General features: G+C 46.4%; 1 protein-coding gene across 9 annotated transcripts in view; it reads right to left on the reverse strand.

The window, feature by feature from the left end:
* The window catches only part of PTPN3 (protein tyrosine phosphatase non-receptor type 3), a 123,257-nt gene extending 121,505 nt beyond the window's left edge, over nucleotides 1-1,752 (reverse strand). For 4 of the 9 annotated variants that reach the window (XM_021927811.2, XM_021927815.2, XM_021927816.2 and 1 more), the window contains exon 1: nucleotides 1,651-1,746. The gene's annotated coding sequence lies outside the window, so the exon portion shown is untranslated. Of the gene's footprint in view, nucleotides 1-1,105; nucleotides 1,257-1,650 lie in introns of those variants that run through there. The other 5 variants (XM_021927817.2, XM_021927820.2, XM_021927812.2 and 2 more) reach the window with 5 other exon arrangements.
* Nucleotides 1,753-21,962: the final 20,210 nt, after the last annotated feature.

Raw genomic sequence — 21,962 nt, forward strand, 5'->3', positions numbered from 1 at the left:
TAAAGATTAAATGAGATGATACAGGTGAATGTACTCTGTAAGTTCTACAAGGTTATGCAAAGGTTAGTTATTACAAAAGCACAAGATTAAATTATCAAACAACTCGGGCTAATGACAGAAAGCATGAATTAAACTGGTGTTTCTAAAGGGGTGCGGGGGTGGCATTTTGCTCCCTAGGGGACATCTGACAATACTGGAGGCATTTTTGGTTGGAACAACTGGGAGATAGGAATTGCTACTGCAATCTACAGACCAGGGATGCTTCTAAATCCTACAATGCCCACGACGCAAAGAATTATCAAACCCCAAATGTCAATAGTGCAAGGCTGAGAAACCCTGATCTAAATAATCACTTAAAGTTGGATTTGAGAGCTTTTTAGAACAGAAATCTTCCTAAGCAGGCTTTACTTTCTCCCATCATCTGCTTAAACATTTGCAAGATGGATCATCTTACAAAACAGCTCTTTTGTAAGTGAAGCCAAACTGCCAACTTCTGGAGTTTCTGAATGTATAAAACTGCTTTTAAAGGAGATGCTCTCTGATTACAATTTGGCTAAATTGCTTTTCCGAAGGCCTTGACTTCGGCAGAAGTTCTCCTGGGCACAGAGATAGGGTCTGTCACTCCACCAGTAGGCCCTGAAGATGGTTTCCTAATTCTAATTTCCTGCTGAAATGAGAGCCACGAGGGTCTCTAAACGAATTAAATTCACATCACGCCAACTGCTTGCTAGCTTTGTGCCGGGCACGGTGCCAAACACCTCCACATAATTTATCCCACTTAAGCCACTCAACAACCCAGCGAGGTGGGCATTATTACCAGCTGTTTGCAAGAGAGGAAACTGAGGACCAGCGAGGTTAAACAACTTGCCCAAGGTCACTAGCTGGCCAAAGGGGAGTCCAACTTGAACGGAGGTCTCCAGTTTCCAAGTCACAAGCTCCTTCCACCAACTCGGAAAACCCAGGTGTCAAGTTGTCTCAACTTCCCATGAATTTTTAAGGCAACGGCAACTTCTCAGTAAGTTTAGGTAGCTGAAAATGGGAATTTCCGGGGGGCTGGGCACTCTCACATACACTCCCCCCTCTGCAGCTGTCTCACCGCAGGTACCTGATAAATCATTCCATATCTCCCGCGGAACGGGGAGGATTTATTGGCGCTGGAGTTTCGTGCCAGGCCCAGGAAATGCCATCTTTGAAAGCCGAGAGGCGGATTCACCCCGGGAGCCAAGCGCTGGCCGCCGCGCTTGGCTGGCTCCCAGCGCGCTGTGCGTCCCCTCGGAGCCCCAAGCCGGGGTCGCGGCGGCGCGGGGTCCTCCGGGGGTGCCGGTGGCACGGGCTCCGCGGGTTGCGCCCGCCCCTGCCCGGCCGGGCGCACGCCCACGCTCCAGCGCAGCGTCCCGGCCGCCCGCCCGCCCGGCGGAGCCCCACCCGGCGCCCACGCCCTCCGCCCGGCCCCGCCAGGCGGGCGCGGCAGGGCGCCCCGCCCCGCCCCGACGTGGTGCGGGGACCCGGTTCCGCCGCACCCGCCAGCCCGCCCGCGCGTCCGCCGCGCGCCCCAGGGACGGGTGGGGGCGGGGTGGCGCCGAGCGCGACCCCGGCCCCCGGCAGCCCCGCGCCCTGCCCCTGGCCCGCTGGGGTCGCACTGGCCAGTACCTGAAGCATCCGGGGGCGCAGAGCGCCCAGGTAGGTCGCGCGTGCGGGCGGCGCGGAAGCTCGCTCGCGGCGCGACCTGGCCGCCGTCTGAGCATGCCCAGTGCCGCCCGCGGGCGGTTCCCGCCGGCCGGGCTGGCCGCGACGGGCCCGCGCGCCGGGCGGGGGGCGGGCGTCCGGGCTGGCCTGCGGTGTTCACCCGCCCCCGCCCCAGGCTGGCGCGCCCCGACGCATCTCCTGGGGCCACCGGGGCTCTCCGCCGAGCTCCGGGCAGGCCCTGAGTTCCCTCACGCATGCATGCAGCCATTCGTTCCACAACCATGACTGGGCACCTACTGTGTGCCAAGCCCTCAGTGATTTCATGCCTAGGGAAGGCAAGCAGTCGGCGCCCAAAGAAACTTTGAAACGAGGAGTCTTGCACGACGGGTGCGCGGTAGAGCTGAGGTCCCGCTGACTTCCAGTCCAGTGCTCGTCCCGCGGCACTAGTAAGCTTCCCTGGTTAAACCTCCCCAAGGCTCGTGGGACCCCTACCTGGTCTGTGCTCCTGCTTCCCACTTCCGCCTCATCTCACACCTGCCTTCCTGAGGATCCTAGAGCACCTTTCTGTCCATCAAACTCTGGAACTTCACCAGCCTCAGGACATTGGCGTGCGCCTTTCTCTCTGTGGGACGTTCTTACCCAGCTTTTCACGTGGCCGGCGCCTTCTCATTGTACATAGGTCCCCTCCTCAGAGAGGCCTTTCCTGACCACCTTCCTCGATTAGCCCTCTGCTCCTGGCCACTCCATGTACTTTATTTTCTTCATAGCATTTAACACGATTTATCCATTATCAGCAAATATTTATTGAGCACCTATTCTGGTTCTTCTCGCGTGGTGAACAAATAGACAAAAATTCTGTCCCCCCGTGGAGTTTGGGGAAAGAGGGACTGGTAACAGATAAACAGCAAATTAGCCAACTGTGCGTTATATTAGAAAATGATAAGTTCTAAGAGGGAAAAAGAGCAGGGTCAGGAGGTTTGGGGGTGGAGGTAAGTAGTGAATTTTCAGTGAAGCAGTCGGATAGGGCCCTTGAGCTGATGGGCGGTCTGATCGGGTGACACTGAGAAGGTGATAGTAGTATTTCAGCCACGCAGATAAGCGGGTAAGAGCATTCCTGGCCGAGGGAACAGCCAGTGCAAAGACCCAAAAGGGCGCCGGACCGCTTAGGGAACGGCAAGGAGGCAGAGGAGCAGATGAGATGTGTCACTTTGGCTTTTCCTCCGATTTGTTTAATTCTCATGTTGTATTTCCCTCCTGAATGTCAGCTTTGGGGCTGTAGCTCTGCTTGTCTTTACTGCAGGGACCCCCCTGCGACACCGTCTGGCACACAGTAGGCGCTCAAACATTATTTGTTGAATATGTGAACGAAGGGATGCAGAGATGGCTGGAACCCTCCAGTCGGGCCTGGGTGCCAGGTCCTGGGGGCGGTCGTTCCAGGGATAGACTGAGGCCCCGGCAACCCCTAGAAGCTCATTTCGGTCCTTGTCCCCGAGCCGCATGTCCCGGGATAACGCCGCTGCAGCGGGTGCCGCCCGGGCGTCGCGTCGGGGGGAATTCCGACGGAGCCCGGAGTCCAGGGGCAGGACCGCCCGCGCCCCGCCCGGCCCGGCCTCGAATCGCCAGCAAAACCTGGAGCTGCGGCGCCCGCTCAGCACCATTCGGACCGGCGGGGAGCGCACTGGGCATGCTCGGAGCCGGGCGGGGCTGGAGCCCCCGGAAGGAGGAGCCCCCTGGAGGGGCAGGCGACGCCCCCCGCAGAGCTCCACCCAGCGCCCCGGGGCTCAGCGGGTGGCATTCTCTCTGCTTTCCCCGCTGCCTCATCCTCTCTGTGCTTCAACCATTGTGAATACCTACGCTTCAATCTGGGCCCCAAGTGGAAGTTGAATGAAATAAGGAACGTAAACGTGTTTAGACTACCTTAAAGATCCATTTGTTGAGTGGCTACCTAAATCAACCGTCATCCTCATGCCAGTTTGCCAACTGCTGAGATGAGGAAAACGAGGTCAACGGAGGATGTGTGAATTTTCGAAGTTGTCTTAATTTGCTGACCCCTAGACTGAAACTCCCTTTTCTTTTCTCACAGCTGACAGCCGTTAGCTTAAACGATGCCCTCAAATTCGAGCTAGAAACGTGCTTACACCTAAAGGAAAGACCTAAATATTTTTAATATCATGCATTTTAAATCACCATAACAGAAGCAGGAACAAAATGAAAGAATACTCCCCAAATTGGAAACAAAGTACTCAACAATAGAGGGATGATTAATTAGGTTATGGTATATTAGTTGAAATAATAGCTATCTTATACTAAGTTAAAAAGACCATGTTGCAACAGGGAAAACTTAGGGTACAATGTTAAATGAAAAAAAAAATGCAGAAACCAGGTCGGGTGAGGTGGTTCATGCCTGTAATCCCAGCACTTTGGGAGATCCAGGTGAGGTGGTAGCTTGAGCCCAAGAGTTCAGGACCAGCCTGGGCAACAATAGAAACACCCCATCTTTGCAAAAAAAAAAAACAACTTATCCAGGTGTGGTGGCATGCACCTGTGGCCTCAGCTACATGGGAGGCTGAGGTGGGAGGATCTCTTGAGCCCAGAAGGTCAAGGCTGCAGTGAGTTGTGATGGCACCATTTGTACTTCAGCCTGTGTGACAGAGCGAGACTCTGTCTCAACAACAACAAAGCTAAAAACACAAATAGATTGTGTAAACATGGTGTTGACACATTCACCAACACTAGAAGGAAATATGGGAAAATATAACTGGTCATTTTTTTGAAGTAGTAAGGTTGGTTTTTTTCAAAGTTTATTAACGTCGCAATGACATGTTTGCAATAATAAGCATTCGAAAGATCAAATTAGGCCGGGCGCAGTGGCACACGCCTGTAATCCCAGCACTTTGGGAGGCCGAGGCGGGCGGATCACGAGGTCGGGAGATCGAGACCACGGTGAAACCCCGACTCCACTAAAAATACAAAAAATTAGCCGGGCGGGGCGGCGGGCACCTATAGTCCCAGCTACTTGGGAGGCTGAGGCAGGAGAATGGCGTGAACCCGGGAGGCGGAGCTTGCAGTGAGCCGAGATCGCGCCACTGCACTCCAGCCTGGGCGAGAGAGCAAGACTCCGTCTCAAAAAGAAAAAAAAAAAAAAAAGATCAAATTAAAAATTCTTGTTTTGTGTATATCTAGTTATAATAACTGCTATTATCAAGCTCAAGTATGATGAATATTTTATATGTATTCTCTCTTTAATCCTTACCATCACTCTACAGAGTGAGTGTTTTAGCTCAGTTTTACAGAACAGAAAACAATCTAGGGGCTGTTCACAACTGGTAAGAGGGTGAGGATTTGAACACAAGTCAGTCTGATCTCAAAGCCAGGGTGTTAGGTTTTAGGACACACTACCTCTGTGTAGTAGATTACTATGTATTGATGATAAGAGAAGCCATATGTTGTTTCATTTTGTGGCTTTTTTGCCTTATTTTCTCTACCCTTTGATGTGTTTGTAGGCTACAGATTACCTTTAGATGTTCTAGTCTCCTGTTACTGTTTTATTCTTGGGGCCAAAATGTTAAAGTCCATCCTTTTAAGCTGTTGCACCTGGAGTGACATAAGGTTATTATTACCAATGACAGTTGATCTTATATCATAAGCTCCCAAACCTTACGTAAATGGGGCTTTTGAGTGGACACATAATCTTCTTCGTCTATCATTGAACCCAGCCAAGTGTAGAGCAAATTAAGGCCCAGTTGGGAATAGAGCTGTACTCGGTCCCAGATCGGCTGGTCCAGAGAGGACCCACATAGATTACTGTCTCTGGGCAATCACGTTGGAGGCAGGATCACAACATGATGGAACCACCTGGTCCATGGACTCCTCAGGGACTTTTCTGTGATGAAATGACAGAGAGCTGACAGTCCTGATGATGTTTGCTGAGGGAAAGCCAGGACCCTAACAGCAGCCCTCCTCCTGCGAAGCTCAGAAATATAGTCAGCTCTCTCTATTAGTGCTGGTAGACTGTACCTGGCTCAAAAATCCAGAAACCATGAAAAACAATAACTAACAACAAAGAAAACAAAAGAGCATCATTTTAATGGAGAGTAAGATACACTACAAACTGAATATACCTCACAGGTAATGGACCATATTCGTACAAGAGGAACAAGAGATGAACATCTAAACATAGTTAGTAGCAGCATTCCCAGAAGCTGCCACCGGGGCAGAAAATCTGGTGCCAGGCACCATATGCAGGCAATTGGCTAAGGGAATTTATAGGAAGAGTTTCCTGGAAGAATCACTGAGGATTGTCATTCGCATCAAGACTTGGGAAGTCTGCCCTACTTGTACTGCTCCAGTGATTTACAAAGCACGACTCTGAGCTGAGATGCTAATACTCATCAATTATTTGTGCTGTTAATGCAAGCTTACGAAGAGCCCGATAATCCATAAATACATGGGCAAATGGTGCTGTTAGAATGACATGAAAAGAATATGATGTAAAAGGCCGGGCGCGGTGGCTCAAGCCTGTAATCCCAGCACTTTGGGAGGCCGAGACGGGCAGATCACGAGGTTGGGAGATCGAGACCATCCTGGCTAACACGGTGAAAATACTAAAAAATACAAAAAACTAGCCGGGCGAGGTGGCGGGCGCCTGTAGTCCCAGCTACTTGGGAGGCTGAGGCAGGAGAATGGCGTGAACCCGAGAGGCGGAGCTTGCAGTGAGCTGAGAACCGGCCACTGCACTCCAGCCTGGGCGACACAGCAAGACTCCGTCTCAAAAAAAAAAAAAAAAAAAAGAATATGATGTAAAATACACATGGTATGGTATGTGGGAATTAAGTAGGTTGAACTATAAATTGCCAGGCAGGGTGCAGTGGCTCACACTGGTAATCCCTACACTTTGTGAGGCTGAGGTGGGAGGATTGCTTGAGACGGGAGTTCAAGACCAGTCTGGGCAATGTAGCGAGACCCTGTCTCCACAAATAAGAAAGAAATTAGCTGGGTGTGGTGGCACCCATGTGTGGTCCCAGCTACTTGGGAGGCTTAGGTGGGAGGATCACTTGAGTCAGGGCAGTTGAGGCTGCAGTGAGTCACAATTGTGCCACTGCACTCCAACCTGGACAACAGAGCGAGACTCTGTCTCAAATAAATAAATATAAAATTGCCATTTTATGGGTCAAAATGGTTGAACATTGACAACTTCCTATATTTCAAATTAATGCATACACATAGAACAAAAACTAGAAAAACTGCACCAAAATATTGGTGGTGTGTCTGAGTATTGCATTTATGTGCAGAGAGGCAAGCTACAGAAGTTATCTTTTACAAAGTAGGTGAATTTCAAGTCTTTGGGCATCTATTTTTTTGTATGTCTTTATAGTTCTCTAAATCTCATGTATGTTTCTTTCATAATCTGGAAAAATGAAACAAATTCAAAAGTTGGCTAGCTAAAGAAAATGATGTAAAGAGAGGGAAAATGGCTACTCCAGAATTACACAAAAAAAGTGAGAGGCTCCTTTCATGGAGGGTGAAGCCCACCCTGCCTACCGACAAGGAAGAGTCACCAGGTGTGGCGAATGACAGCAAGATGTTTATTTCTGTCCCAGGAGCGAGAGGGTGGTCAGCCAGGAGCATGCTAGAGAAGTGTTAGTCAAATTCAGGACACTTCATCCCCTGAGCCTGTGTTCTGAGCTTCCTGGACTCGATGGAAGTCACTCTGAGAAACACAAACATTTCAGTCTAATGTTTTATCCATTGAAAAATGTCTTTCTCGGCTGGGCGAGGTGGCTCATGCTTGTAATCCCAGCAGTTTGGGATTCTGAGGCGGGCAGATCACCTGAGGTCAGGAGTTTGAGAACAGCCTGGCCAACATAGTGAAACCTGGTTTCTACTAAAAAAAAATACAAAAATTAGCCAGGTGTGGTGGCACATGCCTGTAATCCCAGCTACTCGGGAGGCTGAGGCAGGAGAATCGCTTGAACCTGGGAGGCGGAGGTTTCAGTGAGCCAAGATCGCACCACTGACTGCACTCTAGCCTGGGTAACAGAATGAGACTCCATCTCAAAAAAAAAAGTCTTTCCTCTGCAAATTATCACTGTAAAAGAGGAGTTTTGTCTGTAAAACTGATAAATTTAGTATGAGTACAGGAGCAGTAATGAAGGGATTGTTGTCAATTAGACATTGGAAAATTCATTCATTAAATATTTATTATGCACCTGTGATGTATCAGGCACTACTCTAAGTGCTTGGGAGACATCTGTGAACACAACAAAAATATCCCTGCTCTCATGGAGCATACGGTCTAATAGAGCAAGCTACAAGGAACAATAAACATCATAAATAAATGAATTGTAAAAAGAGTAGGGTAAGTGTAGTAGGGAGAGGGATGGTGGGCAGAGAGTTGTAATTTTAAATAGGATTGAGAAACAATCTCTTAAGCAAACACTTAAGCAAAGACCTGAAGGAGATGTGGGTGTTATTCTTGCCGGTATCTGGGGGAAGAATCTTCTGGTCAGAGAGAGTAGGCTGGGCGGTAACAAGGCCCTTGAGGGAGCCTCTCTAGATTAAAGAAGCTGGTAGGCAAGGGAGAAAACTGCAGGAGATGGAGTCAGAGAGGTATCAGGCACCAGAACCCACAGGGCCCTCCCTTCATCCTCCAGTCCCAAGAAGGACTCAGCCTTTCAGTCTCAGTGGGATAGGAAGCCAAGCCAACCTCATGGCTGCCAAATGTGCTTGTCGACTCATCAAAAATAAATCCTTTCCCTTGGGGTGGTCAGTTGATGCCAATTTGGTGGTAAACACAGATTCAAATAAGGGAACCAAAGTTATCTAGCAGTACTCCGCTATAAGGGGGTCAGCCAGACAGTCCAGATTATGCACATATTTTTAATATTATAGAGATGGAAAGATAACATTAAACAATAAACTCAGATGATTCCCAGACCTTCAAGGACACTTGTGGGAACTCTCAAGGATGGGGGGAGTTTGAAAAACACTTTTTGGGTGCCCACACTGTAAAACTGACAGAGACTCTAATGGACCCGTGGACCACCATGTGGGTTTGCTGTCACATGGGAAAACAGAAACGTTAAGTGTAGGGACTTTAAGATCCTGCTCTGGAAACTCAGAGCATTGAGGATGCTTCCATTGACAGAAGCTGAGACGATGAGACATGCAGAGTGGAAGTTGGTGTCCTCAACTGCAGCTGACCAAATTTAAACAGTGGCCTTCCCTGAAAGGGGTGGTGTCATCTTACAAAACCCAGGGAAAATGGGTTTGTCAGGAGTCTCTCAATCACAACTTCAAAGTTCATATACTGAAAACAAAGAGAGAAAAACACCCAGGTAATGTAGAATAGTCATACAGTGGTCATGGCTTTGAAAAACCAGCAATGATGAAGGAAATGCTCAGTAATCCCTACCAGAGGATTCTAGGAATAAAAGTCAGTAATAGTAGTGAAGGCAGTGTTTCTGGAAGTGTGATCCAGGAGCCATGTAGATCACGCTCACCAGGTCACCGTGGGGAAAGAAGTCCATGTGGAAAACCAGACTCCTGGCCTGAGCCATGAACCTTCTGAATGTGGCACCCAAGCACCTGCATTTTATAATTTACTATGATAATTTTTTTGATACAAAGTCTTGCTCTGTCACCCAGGTTGGCGCGTAGTGATGTGATCATGGGTCACTGCAGGTTCCACTTCCTGGGCTCAAGTGATCTTCCCGCCTCAGCCTCTGGAGTAGCTGGGACTAGAGACACACACCACCACACCTGGCTAATTTTTTGTTTGTTTCTTTGTTTAGATGAGGTCTTGCTATTTTGTCCAGGCTGGTCTCGAACTCCTGGGCTCAAACAATCCTACTGCCTTGGCCTCCCAAAGTGTTGGAATTACAGGCATGAGCCACTGCACCCAGCCTATAAGAATCTTAATGTATGCCGAAGTTTTATTAACTTCTGTCCTATGACCTGCAACATACTTACACCAAGAACACAGTCTGAGTAATAAACTAAAGGATGTGAAATTTTGCTAATGGTCTTCCAGGTATCGCTGATGCTTGGATGGATTGAACTGAGGATCAGAACATCAACTTTTTTTTTTTTTGAGACGGAGTCTCCTTCTGTTGCCCAGACTGGAGTGCAGTGGCGCGATCTCGGCTCACTGCAAGCTCCACATCCTGGGTTCACGCCATTCTCCTGCCCCTGCCTCCCGAGTAGCTGGGACTACAGGTGCCCACCACCACGCCTGGCTAATTTTTTGTATTTTTTAGTAGAGACGGGGTTTCACGGTGTTAACCAGGATGGTCTCGATCTCCTGACCTCGTGATCCACCCGTCTCAGCCTCCCAAAGTGCTGAGATTACAGGCGTGAGCCACCGCACCCAGCCTAGAACATCAACTTTTTGAAGGAGGTGCACATAGAAAGGTTTAGAAGGAGAGGGGAAGAGGAGATGGAGAAAGGGCATGCCCCACCCACAATTAGGGACCCTCAGCTCTCAGGCTCTCTGCCCTTAACCTTGGATCTCTGATGTCATCCACCATGCTCTCCTGGGACCAGAAGCAAGCTGACCATGTGACTGGAAAGGCAGCAGTAATAGGGATAGTAGTGGTGATGTTTGCTAAGAGCACTGGACCTTAAAATAAACACATCGAAGTATGCAGGATACACACAAAACTGAAACTGGAAAGGTCATCACCTCCTGAAGAGGAACTGTATGAGTGGGGCAGGGAGGGATGGAAGTTTACTGTCTGCCATAAACCTTTTTGTACCTTCTGAATTTTCTTCCTTTATTTTTCTTTCCCTCTCTCCCTCCTTCCCTGCCTCCCTCCCTCCCTCCCTTGCTTCCATCTTTCTTTCTTTTTGACAGGGTCTATCTCTGTCACCCAGGCAGGAGTGCAGAGGTGCAATCTCAGCTCACTGCAGCCTCAACCTCCCAGGCTTAAGCAATCCTCCCACCCCAGCCTCCCAAGTAGCTGGGACTACAGGCGCATGCCACCACTCTTGGCTGATTTTTGTATTTTTTGTAGAGATGGGGTTTTGCCTTTTTGCCCAGGCTAGTCTTGAACTCCTGAGCTCAGGCATTTCTCCCGTCTTGGCTTCCCAAAGTGCTGGGATTATAGGCATGAGCCACAGTGCCCAGTCTGAATTTTCTACCATGTGATATAAACCTATTTTAAATAAAAACATTCTCATTTGGAAAAAAGTAATGAAGCATGCCTAATATTTTTTCAAAATTATTTTGTTTTCCATCCTGGCTCCCTCCGGATTTTGCCGATCAAGTGTAAAACCCAGGTTTCTTAACAAGCCAAGGCTCTAACTATGACCAGGGCACAAGAATGCATACCTTGCTTGAAAGAAACAGCTGGAAGTCAAGAACTCTGACTACTACTGGAAATTCATACGGCTGAGGGATGGAACAGAAGGGAGCTTTTGGATAAGGATAAAAGAAAAGGAAAAATGGTTTCAGTGACCCAGGGATCAGGAATGATGCCTCCCTGATACAGGTGGTAACCGAATGGCCAGAGAAGTGAGATGGAGAATTCCAACTGCTTGGCGCTTTACTGGAAGTCACATCCATGAAAAGACGGTCATCTGAAAACCGATTCTTGCTTGGCTTACCATTTCATTGCTGAGAAACTGGAAACCTGTCCTGGGCCCAGGAGAACACTGTGCTCCGAATTCCTGGTGACATTTTAAGAAAGGGGGATGCTATTCAGCCTGCCCAGTGATCTGGTGCTTCTAGTGTTGCACGGATGACACACCACAGGATTTCCTCAACTGCGCCCTGGCGTCCTGCTAGGATGTCTTTCTCATTTTTTCCATGGTACGTACAGTCATTGCATCACAGTCCAAACGGACTGTCCAGCGATGCCTTTGTAAACATGAGTCACATGTGAAGTTAAAGGGATCCTTGTTCAGCCAGGGACAGCAGAGTTCCTAAGGCACATCATCTTCACATAAGAGGTGCAGATCGATAAGGGTCATAGGACTTCCTGCTGAGATGCCCAAGCAGTGCCCAGGGACTCACTTTGTGCAGCAGTCACTAAGGTCTCCATCCATAACACTCTTCTTCATCCCTATGAAGTTCTCCAGCTATCATATCAGAAAACATGACTTTTTCCCCATTTTTCACCTTCTTGGGTGTCTCTCAGTTTGGTCCTGAATGTTGCTCCCTGTCCAGCCTTGGTCATCCCAGCCCAAGCACAGGCACAAGCCTCTTTCTTGCTTCCCCTTGAAAAATGAAGATCGCCTATATCAGCCTCCCAAAACAACATATTTGACCGTCTCTGCTGTTGATATCCTGGTTAAGGTCCATCTCAGAAACTGCCTCTTCCCAGATTATTTCCGCTGGCTATGAGCTCTCTAATCCCTGCACCAGAGAGTATTTGGTCTGTTTTTCTTTTATACTTCTCATCACATTTTGACTTGCATTGAGTTATCAATGTGTGTGCCCCTTTTAGAAAGATCTTCCCGAAGCCACATAGTCTGTGACTATTATGTCTAAGCAAGATATGTAAAGGGCTATGTACCCCTTACAAAAAATTGCCTGCTTTTCTGCAGTGAGCAAGAAGGGTGATGTTGTATCTAAAGGTTCTTTGTCAAAAGTCCTTCCAGAATTTTTCTTGCTAGCTTAATAATCAATCAGTAGATAGAAAAGAGATACAGATAGATGTAGAAAAATGTGTCCAGTAGTGTCCCAAATAAGGTATAACTAATCTGTGATTGGATATCACTATGCACTCTAAATTTCTTCCCTATGTGAAACAATTAAGTGAGTTAGGATGTCCCCCCCACCCACCAACCTCCACACCCAAGAGTCATCTAGTTGTGTTAGAAAGTCTACAGGTGGGCAGTGGCTCATGCCTATAATCCCAGTGCTTTGGGAGGCTGAGGTGGGAGGATTGCTTGAGGCCAGGAATTTGAGACCAGTCTGGGTAACACAGTGAGACCCCATCTCTACTTTTTTAAAGGAAGATTTACAGGTGAAGGACACATTCCTTTGTTGTCTACCTGCATTGCTGAGTGAGCTAATTCCAAACCAGCTCTGGGGCCTGTGACCTCCATATTTGAGCAGAAGAATTAAAAAGTCAGTAAAATCCTTCATCAAAATTATCAGGAAGTAAAGGGAAGCTAAAACCCTCTTGGTGTCTCACGGTTTTGATTTCATTGCAATCTTGAATTGTATATAGTGCAATATCAATCATGGGAAGCTGCCCCAATGTTGTCAGCCTCTGTGACAATATTTTATTCTCACACTGTAAGGTAAATACATTGTGACAACCTTCATGTTTCTCTTAGTCTTGCACAATTTGCAGTAATCAGCTTTCTTTGATTACGTACGTAGGCTCAGGGGCCTCTCCCTCTGCATTATCTACTAGATTCTCACTTTAACACATTATATACAGTTGTTTAAGTCTGCTACTCCAACTGTTAACTGTCTAACATCTTTTCTTATGCTGGGCTCCTAGATAGAATCTAGCACTTACTGAGAGTGTGATGAGTGAGTGAATTAGTTGACATTGGACTGCCTTATTGATATGCCCGAGTCAGGCCACGTTCCTTGACTTACTAAGGCCAGTGTATTATTTTCCATTACATTTAGTTCAGTGATATTTTTTAAAATGTGCATAATACTAGCACATATTCAAATGCCAATTCACATGAGGGAATAATTTCCCGACAGTGTTATCTAGCTTCTTCTCAAGTTCCCTGGGTGGAGGTCAGTCTTTGTAGTTCATGTTGGGTTCCTGACCCAAACGCAGCTTGTGCCAGTTATGGAAAGAAAAAAAAAAAAAAAAGGGCAGTTTTCCATGGTTTGGATAAAGAGGTGACCATGGGAACACGTACAGCTCTGTCTGTAGTTCTGGTAAAGTCACTGAAAACCCACCCCAGCCTGGCTGTCTTATGTACCTGCATGGAAATGGGGATAGACAAGGCCTGTCAAACAAGAGGAAATGGAGCAAAAGGAAATAGACCCATTCTGCAAAGCCATATGGCATATACAGCAGAGGGAAGTGTTGGTCCCATTCAGGAGAGAAAATATCTTTTTAGCTATTTATTAGGAAACATTGAAGTAATCTTAAAAACTGTGTTATATAAAGAAAAGATATGAACCCCATCTATTCAATGGAAAAATCCAAATGCAGATAAAGGCTTATGAACAGAAATGAGTCATTATAGCACTGCTGATAATTGCTAAAAAATACAAAACAACCAGGCGTGGTGGCTCATACTTGTAATCCTAGCACTTTGGGAGGCCAAGGTGGGGAGATCACCTGAAGTCGGGAATTCAAGACCAACCTGACCAACATGGAGAAACCCTGTCTCTACTAAAAATACAAAATTAGCCAGATGTGGTGGTGTGTGCCTGTAGTCCCAGCTACTTGGAAGGCTGAGGCAGGAGAATCACTTGAACCTTGAACCCGAGAGGCAGAGGTTGCATTGAGCCGAGATCAGGCCATAGCACTCCAGCCTGGGCAACAGAGCGAGACTCCGTCTCAAAAAAAAAAAAAAAAAAAAAAAAAGGAATATATGAAACAAGCAACTGGATGATTATGAAATAGTATGTCTCACTGATTGTTATATAACTCAAAATTATTTTACAAGGAGATTGTAATGACGTGGGAAAATGCTAGCACTAGTGATAATGCTAGTGATTCAACTCCTGTTGAATCACTGCATTATTTTAAGATAGTGGTTCTCAAACTCCAGCATTCAAAGAGTGTAAGACAGAAAGTTGTTTTCCTGGCCTAACTCTGTAAAGAAAAACACATTTATGAGCAAAAATTTGAAAGCAAATGTGCTAAAAGATTTTTCTAGATAATGCTATGACTAGTGATTTTAATTTTCGTTTTTGTATTTTTAAAACTTCTACAACATATATGTGTTATTCCAAAAATAAAAAGAAAACATAGCAAAATCCATGTAATCAATATCAAACACAAAACTTTAACTTTGCTCCCAGCAACAAATACATAAAATATTTAGGGGCATATTTTTATGTCAAGGTGATTAAAGCACTGACCATGGGAATTTTATGACTCTCCTATGGGAGGTTTAGCCATGGTGCTTAAGATACCCATAGTGTCCTTCTCATCACCTTTACACCAGCTCTGCTTGCAATTCTGCTGAGTCCTAAAATCCCCATGAGTAAGGGTGACTCTGAGCCATCGACATGCTTAGCAAGACCAATTGGATTCCTTCACCTAGGAGTTTAAACTAGAGAACAGTGGGGAAGTGAGAAGATACACAAAGAGATGCCAGGTTCAAGGGGCAGCCACAGTAACTGTGACAGAATGCAGTGACCCCCAAAGAAGTGACTCTTTAGTGTCCACACTGCTGTGAATTTCCCTTTCATGCTGAGGCTGAGCATAGGACTTGGTTTTGCCAGTGTGCCAATGCCTATCTGTCATGTTTGTCATAGGACAGGTAGATATTTGATAGGCATTGGCACGTTGGGGTCGGCCCTCTTGGAAACCTGAAACCACCATGCCCTAAGAAGCCTGAGATGAACAACTTCATGGAGAGGGGCCCAGCCATGCCAGGTTTATCTCAGTCGAATCCAGAGCAGACCTGTAGGAGAATCATCCAGCCAACACATTGCATCATGAGGTGGGGGGGAAAATCATTGTCATTTTCAGCCACTAAGTTTTAGCAGTGGTTTGTTACCAGCAATGGATAACAGAGGCAGTCCCAGTAGGAACTCCAGTTGAATCCCTGTATTATTTTAAGATAGTGGTTCTCAAACTCCAGTATTCAAAGAGCTGAGTCAAAAAGGAAGTGTCTTTAGGGGAGAGACGTTGTTGGCCTCATTTGCCTTTACACCCCAGTGCCTGGAATGATGTTTATCACATAGTTAGACCTGAAGAAATATTTGTAAATAAATGAACAAATGGATCTTGGGAGTTTGTTTAAAATATGCCCACCTCTGGAGATTTCTAATTTGGTAGGTCTGGGTGAGGTCCAGGAAACTGCATCTGAATGATGCTGAGACAGGTGGCTTACAGACCACATTTTTCTCATCAGGGCCTCAAATCATCCTTGCAACCAAAAGAGGCAATTGACCAATCTTCCACCTGGCCATGCAACAGAATTACCTGAGGAGTTTCTTAACGATATTCCTTCTAGATTCTCACCCCTGACCTACCAAATCTGAAAACCTCTGGAGGGGGAAACTCACACTCTACATTATTAAGAAGCTCCTGGGTGCAGCTGGTCCAGCTGGTCCACAGATTGGAGGGCATTTTTTGCTGGCCTAACCAACACAAGTCTCCAAAAGCCATCTGGCAGCCAAACACACTTTTCTCACTCCTGAGAACAAAGAACACACACCTACTCAGTTAAACATTATCACACTAATCTTTAAGGCTTTTTTTGAAAAACAGTTTTCATTTTTACGTCGAGAAGTGTTGGTTAGGGTCTCCTTCTAAATCTCAGTGTCTCATCTGTCAAACAAAACTTGGTAACACCTGCTTCCTGAATGCTATGAAGACTACATGAGTTAAGGTGTCTGACCACACATTGAAACCGGAAACACCAAGCACAGGATTTTTAAGACTTTAATCATAAGTGTGTCATACAGGAGATTAAAATAGTTTATCTATTTTTAGGTAATCATTCAGGGTTCTTTAGGAGGTACCTTGTTCCTCCCGAATCAGGGAGAGCCAGGCCTTTGGGACCTCCTACACAAAATGTTTCAGGGCGGGGAAACTGGACACATTTCTTGTTCCTGAACATGATGTTTAAAGCACTGTATGCTCTGAACCCTGCATTACCTTGTTCTTTCCTTCCCCTTGTCCTTTTTCCTCCCTCCTCCTGCCCCTAATCGTTAGCCCTTCCAAAACAGTAATGCAGTATGCTGGTTCACATCTTTCACTAGTCCTGGCTCAAGCTGTGTACTATATCTGAAATGTTCTTAATTTATTAATTATTATTGAAACAGGGTCTCACTCTGTTGCCCAGGCTGGGGTGCAGTGGCACAAACACAGCTCACTGCAGCCTCAACCTCCTGGGTCTAAGCGACTCTTCCACCTCAGACTCCTGAGTAGCTGGGACTACACGTATGTGTACCACGTCTGGCTAATTTATCTTAAATTTTTTTTTTTTTATTTTTTTTTTAGTAGAGACAAAGTCCTGCTGTGTTTCCCAGGCTGGTCTCAAACTCCTGGCCTCAAATGATCCTCCTGCCTTGGCCTCCCAAAGTGCTGGGATCACTGGTATGAGCCACAACATCCGGCCTGGAATGTTCTTTATTGTCCATCCCATCCACTTAGGCCTCTCCAGAGTCTTTAATGTCTGTTGCTATCTCCCACCCTCTGGTCAGATGAAATTGATTAGTCCCTGTTTTGAGCTCCCCTGGACATTTGTCCTGGCCCCCCGGAACACCTGGTTGCACTTACCTGAGTACATAACCTTTCCTTCTTCACTGAGTCCAAGCTCTTTGAGGGCAGGGGCTTTTCCTTACTCATCCCCAGGTCTCTAATCCTTAGTGTGCCTAATCCAGAGAATGGACTAGTAAATACTTATTAATTGAGTGTATGAAAGTTAGGGGTTGTCTTTGGTGAATTTAAACTTCTGAAAAAAGAAAGGTGTTTACTCCTGGACATAGTCATGTGTTTGTCTCTGATCCTGATTTCCTGAAGTTGGCCTTTGTCTTTTTCTGCTTTCTGTGCAGAGACTTATGAAAATCAAACAACATGCAACAAGCTGCTTGCTTGATCTTTAGCTGGTGGGGGTATCTAGCAGGTTTGGAAGAGTTTGCATATGATATGTAAATATAATATTTGATGTAAATGGCTAATTAAGATATTAATGAGAAATCTCTTTTGAGGGCCAGTTCTGAATTTTTGTTGTTCCAGCTGGGTATCCCACATGTACTTCAGACTCAACAAGCCCCAAGCTAACAGATCAACTCCATCCTACAAGCCTGCTCCTTATCCATAACTATCCACCTAGTTGTCTGGACTCCAAGCCACATGTCCCAAGATCTCCCTCTCTCTTGCCAAACAAAGAAATGACACGTTCTCTCCATTCACCACCCGCTCCCCGCCCAAGTATTTCTCACATCCTTCCCAAGCCCCACTTTCTATTTCAGCACCTTCTTATCTCTCGCTAGGGCTCTTGCAAATAGCCTCCCAATTGATCTGCAGACTCCTCTCATTTTTCCCCCCAAATACTGGTAACATTTGAATGTTATTAAAGCCTGGATTTGAATAAGCTATTCCTCTGCTTGAAAACTTGCAGTGGCTCTCCGCATGGCCTATGTACTGGTTAAAGTCCGAACTCCTTAGTCTGTGCCATATTTGAGGGTAACAAACCTATCTAATCAGAGGCCTTCTCTTGGGAAGTGAGAATGTGAAGAAGTGGTGAGGGGGTTTTCATTTATTCAAGAAATATTGATTAACACTAACTCTATGCCATGTACTATTCTAGGTTCTGGGAATACAGTGAAGACCTTGACTTTGTGGAGCTTATCATATGGAGGAAAAGCAAAATAGTGTCATTGATATCTGCTTCTAAGATGACCAGGTAACTAGAGCTCCTTCCTGAAAAATGAGGAGTGTGATAGATGCATAGACTGTGTTAATGGCTCAAGTTCTTTGCTCCTCTCTGTAACCATGTTCTTTGCCATGTGACTCTGCAGTTTCTTTCACTGGAGGTAGATGGATTTCCCCCTGCTTGACTTTGGGCTTGGCCATGTGACTTGCTTTGGCCAATGGGATGTTAGATGTGAAGTAATTAGAGGCTTGAAATATACTTATGGGATTAAGCTTAGATTTCTGCTTCTGCCATAGAAGACTGTACAGTAAAACACTGGTCCCAGAAGAATGAGAAAAAATGTGAAATAGAACCAAACTGTAAATAATGTTGTTGTTTTAAGACACTGAATTTTTCGGGTGGCTTGTAATGCAGCATTATTGGGGCAACAGCTGGCGATAGAAGAGAGTTTTCTTTTTTCTTTCTTTTTTTTTTTTTTTTTTGAGACAGAGTCTCACTCTATTGTCCGGGCTGAAGTACAGTGGTGCCATCACTTCTCATTGCAGCCTCAACCTTCCGGGGCCAAGCCATCTTCCCACCTCAGCTTACCGAGTAGCTGGGACTACAGGCGCATGCCACTACGCCTAGCTAATTTTTGAATTTTTTTTGTAGAAATGGGGTTTCACCATGTTGCCCAGGCTGGTCTTGAACTCCTGGGCTCAAGCAATCTGCCCACCTCGGCCTCACAAAGTGCTGGGATAGTAGGCATGAGCCACCATGCCTAGCACAAGAAGCTTTAATTCCATCCTCCATGAGATCTACCTGCCGTCCCTGCATTGGAGTTGCTGCTCCAGACGTATTGGGCTACTGCTGAGGGCAGGGAGGGTCTTATACTTCTCCATACAAGAAACACGATCTTAATCTATCCATTTACATAATCACGTGAGAAACCTGAGTATGTCTTTTCCTTGTAGCCCAAAAGAGCCTAACTGTGTTAATCCATTTTGTGTTGCTATAAAGGAGTACCTGAGACTGGGTAATTTATAAAGAAAAAAGGTTTATTTGGCTCATGGTTCTGCAGGCTGTACAAGAAACATGAAGCCAGCATCTGCTCAGCTTCTGGTAAGGGCCTCAGGAAGCCTTCACTTACGGCAGAAGGGAAGGGGAGACGATGTGTCACATGGCAGGAGAGGGAGCAAGCAAGAGAAGAGGGGTGCCATGCCCTTTTTAACAACCAGCTCTTAGGTGAACCAATAGAGTAAAAACCCATTCGTTACCTTGGAGAAGGCACCAAGCCATTCATGAGGTATTCACCCACATGACCCAGACATCTCCCACTGGGCCCAACCTCCAACAATGAGGATCAAATTTCAACATGAGATTTCAGGGAACACGTATCCAAACTGTATCACTAATGAAGACAATGTCTCCCCTGTGTACCACGAATTCCTTAAGGGGTGGGTTTGCTCTTGATTACTATACTGGCACAGAACCTGGTGGGGTGTCCGATGCACTCCACTAGCTGTGAAATAAAATATCACTCCTGTCAAAATTAGCAAATTTAATGAAGCCATCTGCCCTAGGTTCACTCTTGGAAGACACCTTTCCATGCAAGAGGCTCTTACTCATTCAATTGATAAACCAAATCTTCCCATGATGGGAAGATGCTTTGCCAGACACTGGAATACAAAGGCCTATTAGACATGGCTGATCCATTCCTTATAGAGATCACAGACTAAAAGAAGAGACATATCAACTATTACAAGGTGGTGAGATAAAAATTAAAGAAGTGCGAGTGAGATACTGAGGGAGTGGAGACTAATCCCATCTGGTGGGTTAGAGAAGCTTTCAAGGATAAGATGATACTAGAAATGGGTTTGACAGGCAAGGAGGAGTTAAGCAGGTATAGAAAGGGGAGAACATTCTTGAAAGAAGGTGAACAAGCATATACATTTAAGATCCATGGTGAGGGTGTAAGGGTGTGTGCAGGGGGTTGGTGGGAAGTGGTAGAAAATGAGGTGGAAACTCAGGCATAGCCAGGTGTACAGAACTTGTATACTGCAACCAGGAGTCTGGACTTGGTTCCAAGGGCACTGGGGAGCATTGAAGATTTTAAGAAGGGGAGTAACACATTTGTATTTTGCATATTTAAAAGACCCTCTGGCAATAATGATTGTGGAGAAGGCAAGGACTCTTACTAGGTCATTGCACTAATAAAGGGGAACAATGAAGACCACCTGGCAGGCTGGTGGAAAATAAGAGACATGAAGGGATGGGACAGGTAGACCTGGCTACTGAAGAATGGGAGAGCTCCCAGGTTTCTACTTAAACTACTGGGCAGATGGTGACACCATTCATTGAGGTTAGGGTACTTGGGGGGGTGAGAAGGGATGAAACAGACGTCCTCTTAGGCACACGTGGATCGGAGGGAACTGTGGAGCCTCCAAGCATATATTCTGTAGGCAGCTGAATACCCAGAACTCAGGAGACGTAGGTATTTGGGTGTCATAGTGTGTAGACAGTGGTTGAAGCCATGGGTTTGATTTGTTAATTTGGCTGTCCATCGCTGGTGCTTGCAGAGGCACTGAAAAGTCATCCTCACATGTTGAGGATGATCTTTGGAGCCCCAGAAGAATCCCTAGATGGCATCTAAGAGTTATCCTAGGAAATCCCAAGCAGGGACCATTTTTATTCACCTTTGTGTGGCCAGAACTCTCCACAGGGCTTGGAAGTCAATACATGCTCAGTAACATTGGATGAATGAATTGAAGTTCCCTGATCCTTTGAGGTCCCCCAGGCCTGGGGAACCAACATCATCAGGTTCCAAAACTTGGAGGTGATGCTATAGGTTCATATTATGAATTAACCAAGTTAAGAATTATTGTAATTCTGCACTTGCAGAGATCCTCTATCGGTACCCACTGCTATACCATCCAAAGCACCTATTCAAGATAGTGGTTATCAAAAATGCATGTAAATTAGAATCAGCTGGGGAAATGTCCTACAAATATGGATTCTCAAGTCTCATAGGTATTTTGATTTAGTAGGTCTGGGTTGGAGCCCAGGAAGTCTGCTTTTGAAACAAGCTCCTGAAGTAGTTCTGATGCCCATGTGATGGAAGCCATAATTTGGGGAAAGCCTCTGGGGCTGGCTGTTCTCCCTTGCCCATCCAGATGTGCTCTCTACTTCTAATCACTCTGCCCTGTGCCTGCACAGCTGCCTTCTGTGGCCTGGGACATCTGGGCTTCTTTGGCCTCTGGCTTCCATTGGGTTCCACCAGTGGGAGACCCTAGCAGAAGCTGGGTAGGAGGAGAGACAGGGTGGATATTGAGTCTCCTGGCCCCTCTCTGCAGGCTGTGGTTTGTCAATGGCTGCATCCATGATGCCTATCAAGCAGGTCCTCTCTCCTGGCTGCAGCTCTTGCCAAATCCTTCACCAGCTCCCCTTCTTCTCCCCTGCAGGCCTAGGGGTGGTTATGGCTTCCTGCAGTGGCTGGTCTCTGGGTGTTTCGCTATGGTTTCCTTTAACCCTGCTCAGTTCTCTCTAAATAATCCCTTCATTACACACTCTCCATTTACCTCTTTGTTCCCTCTGCTCCTGCCAAGACAGGAAAACAAAAACATTGACTGGAAAGAGTCAAGAATTCTGGGCTCAGTTCAATTCAATTCAGCAAACATTTACTGAGTGAGGTCCTCTGAGCCAGGCTCTGTGCCAGGAGCTGAGGTTACAGAAAAGAACTCAGACATGGCACCCACCTCCTGCAGAGTTCACAGCTTCATGGGAGGCTAGAGGCCCCCTGGTGTGGCTGCACT

This window comes from Papio anubis, chromosome 13 (assembly GCF_008728515.1).
Source record: "Papio anubis isolate 15944 chromosome 13, Panubis1.0, whole genome shotgun sequence".
NCBI lineage: Eukaryota > Metazoa > Chordata > Mammalia > Primates > Cercopithecidae > Papio > Papio anubis.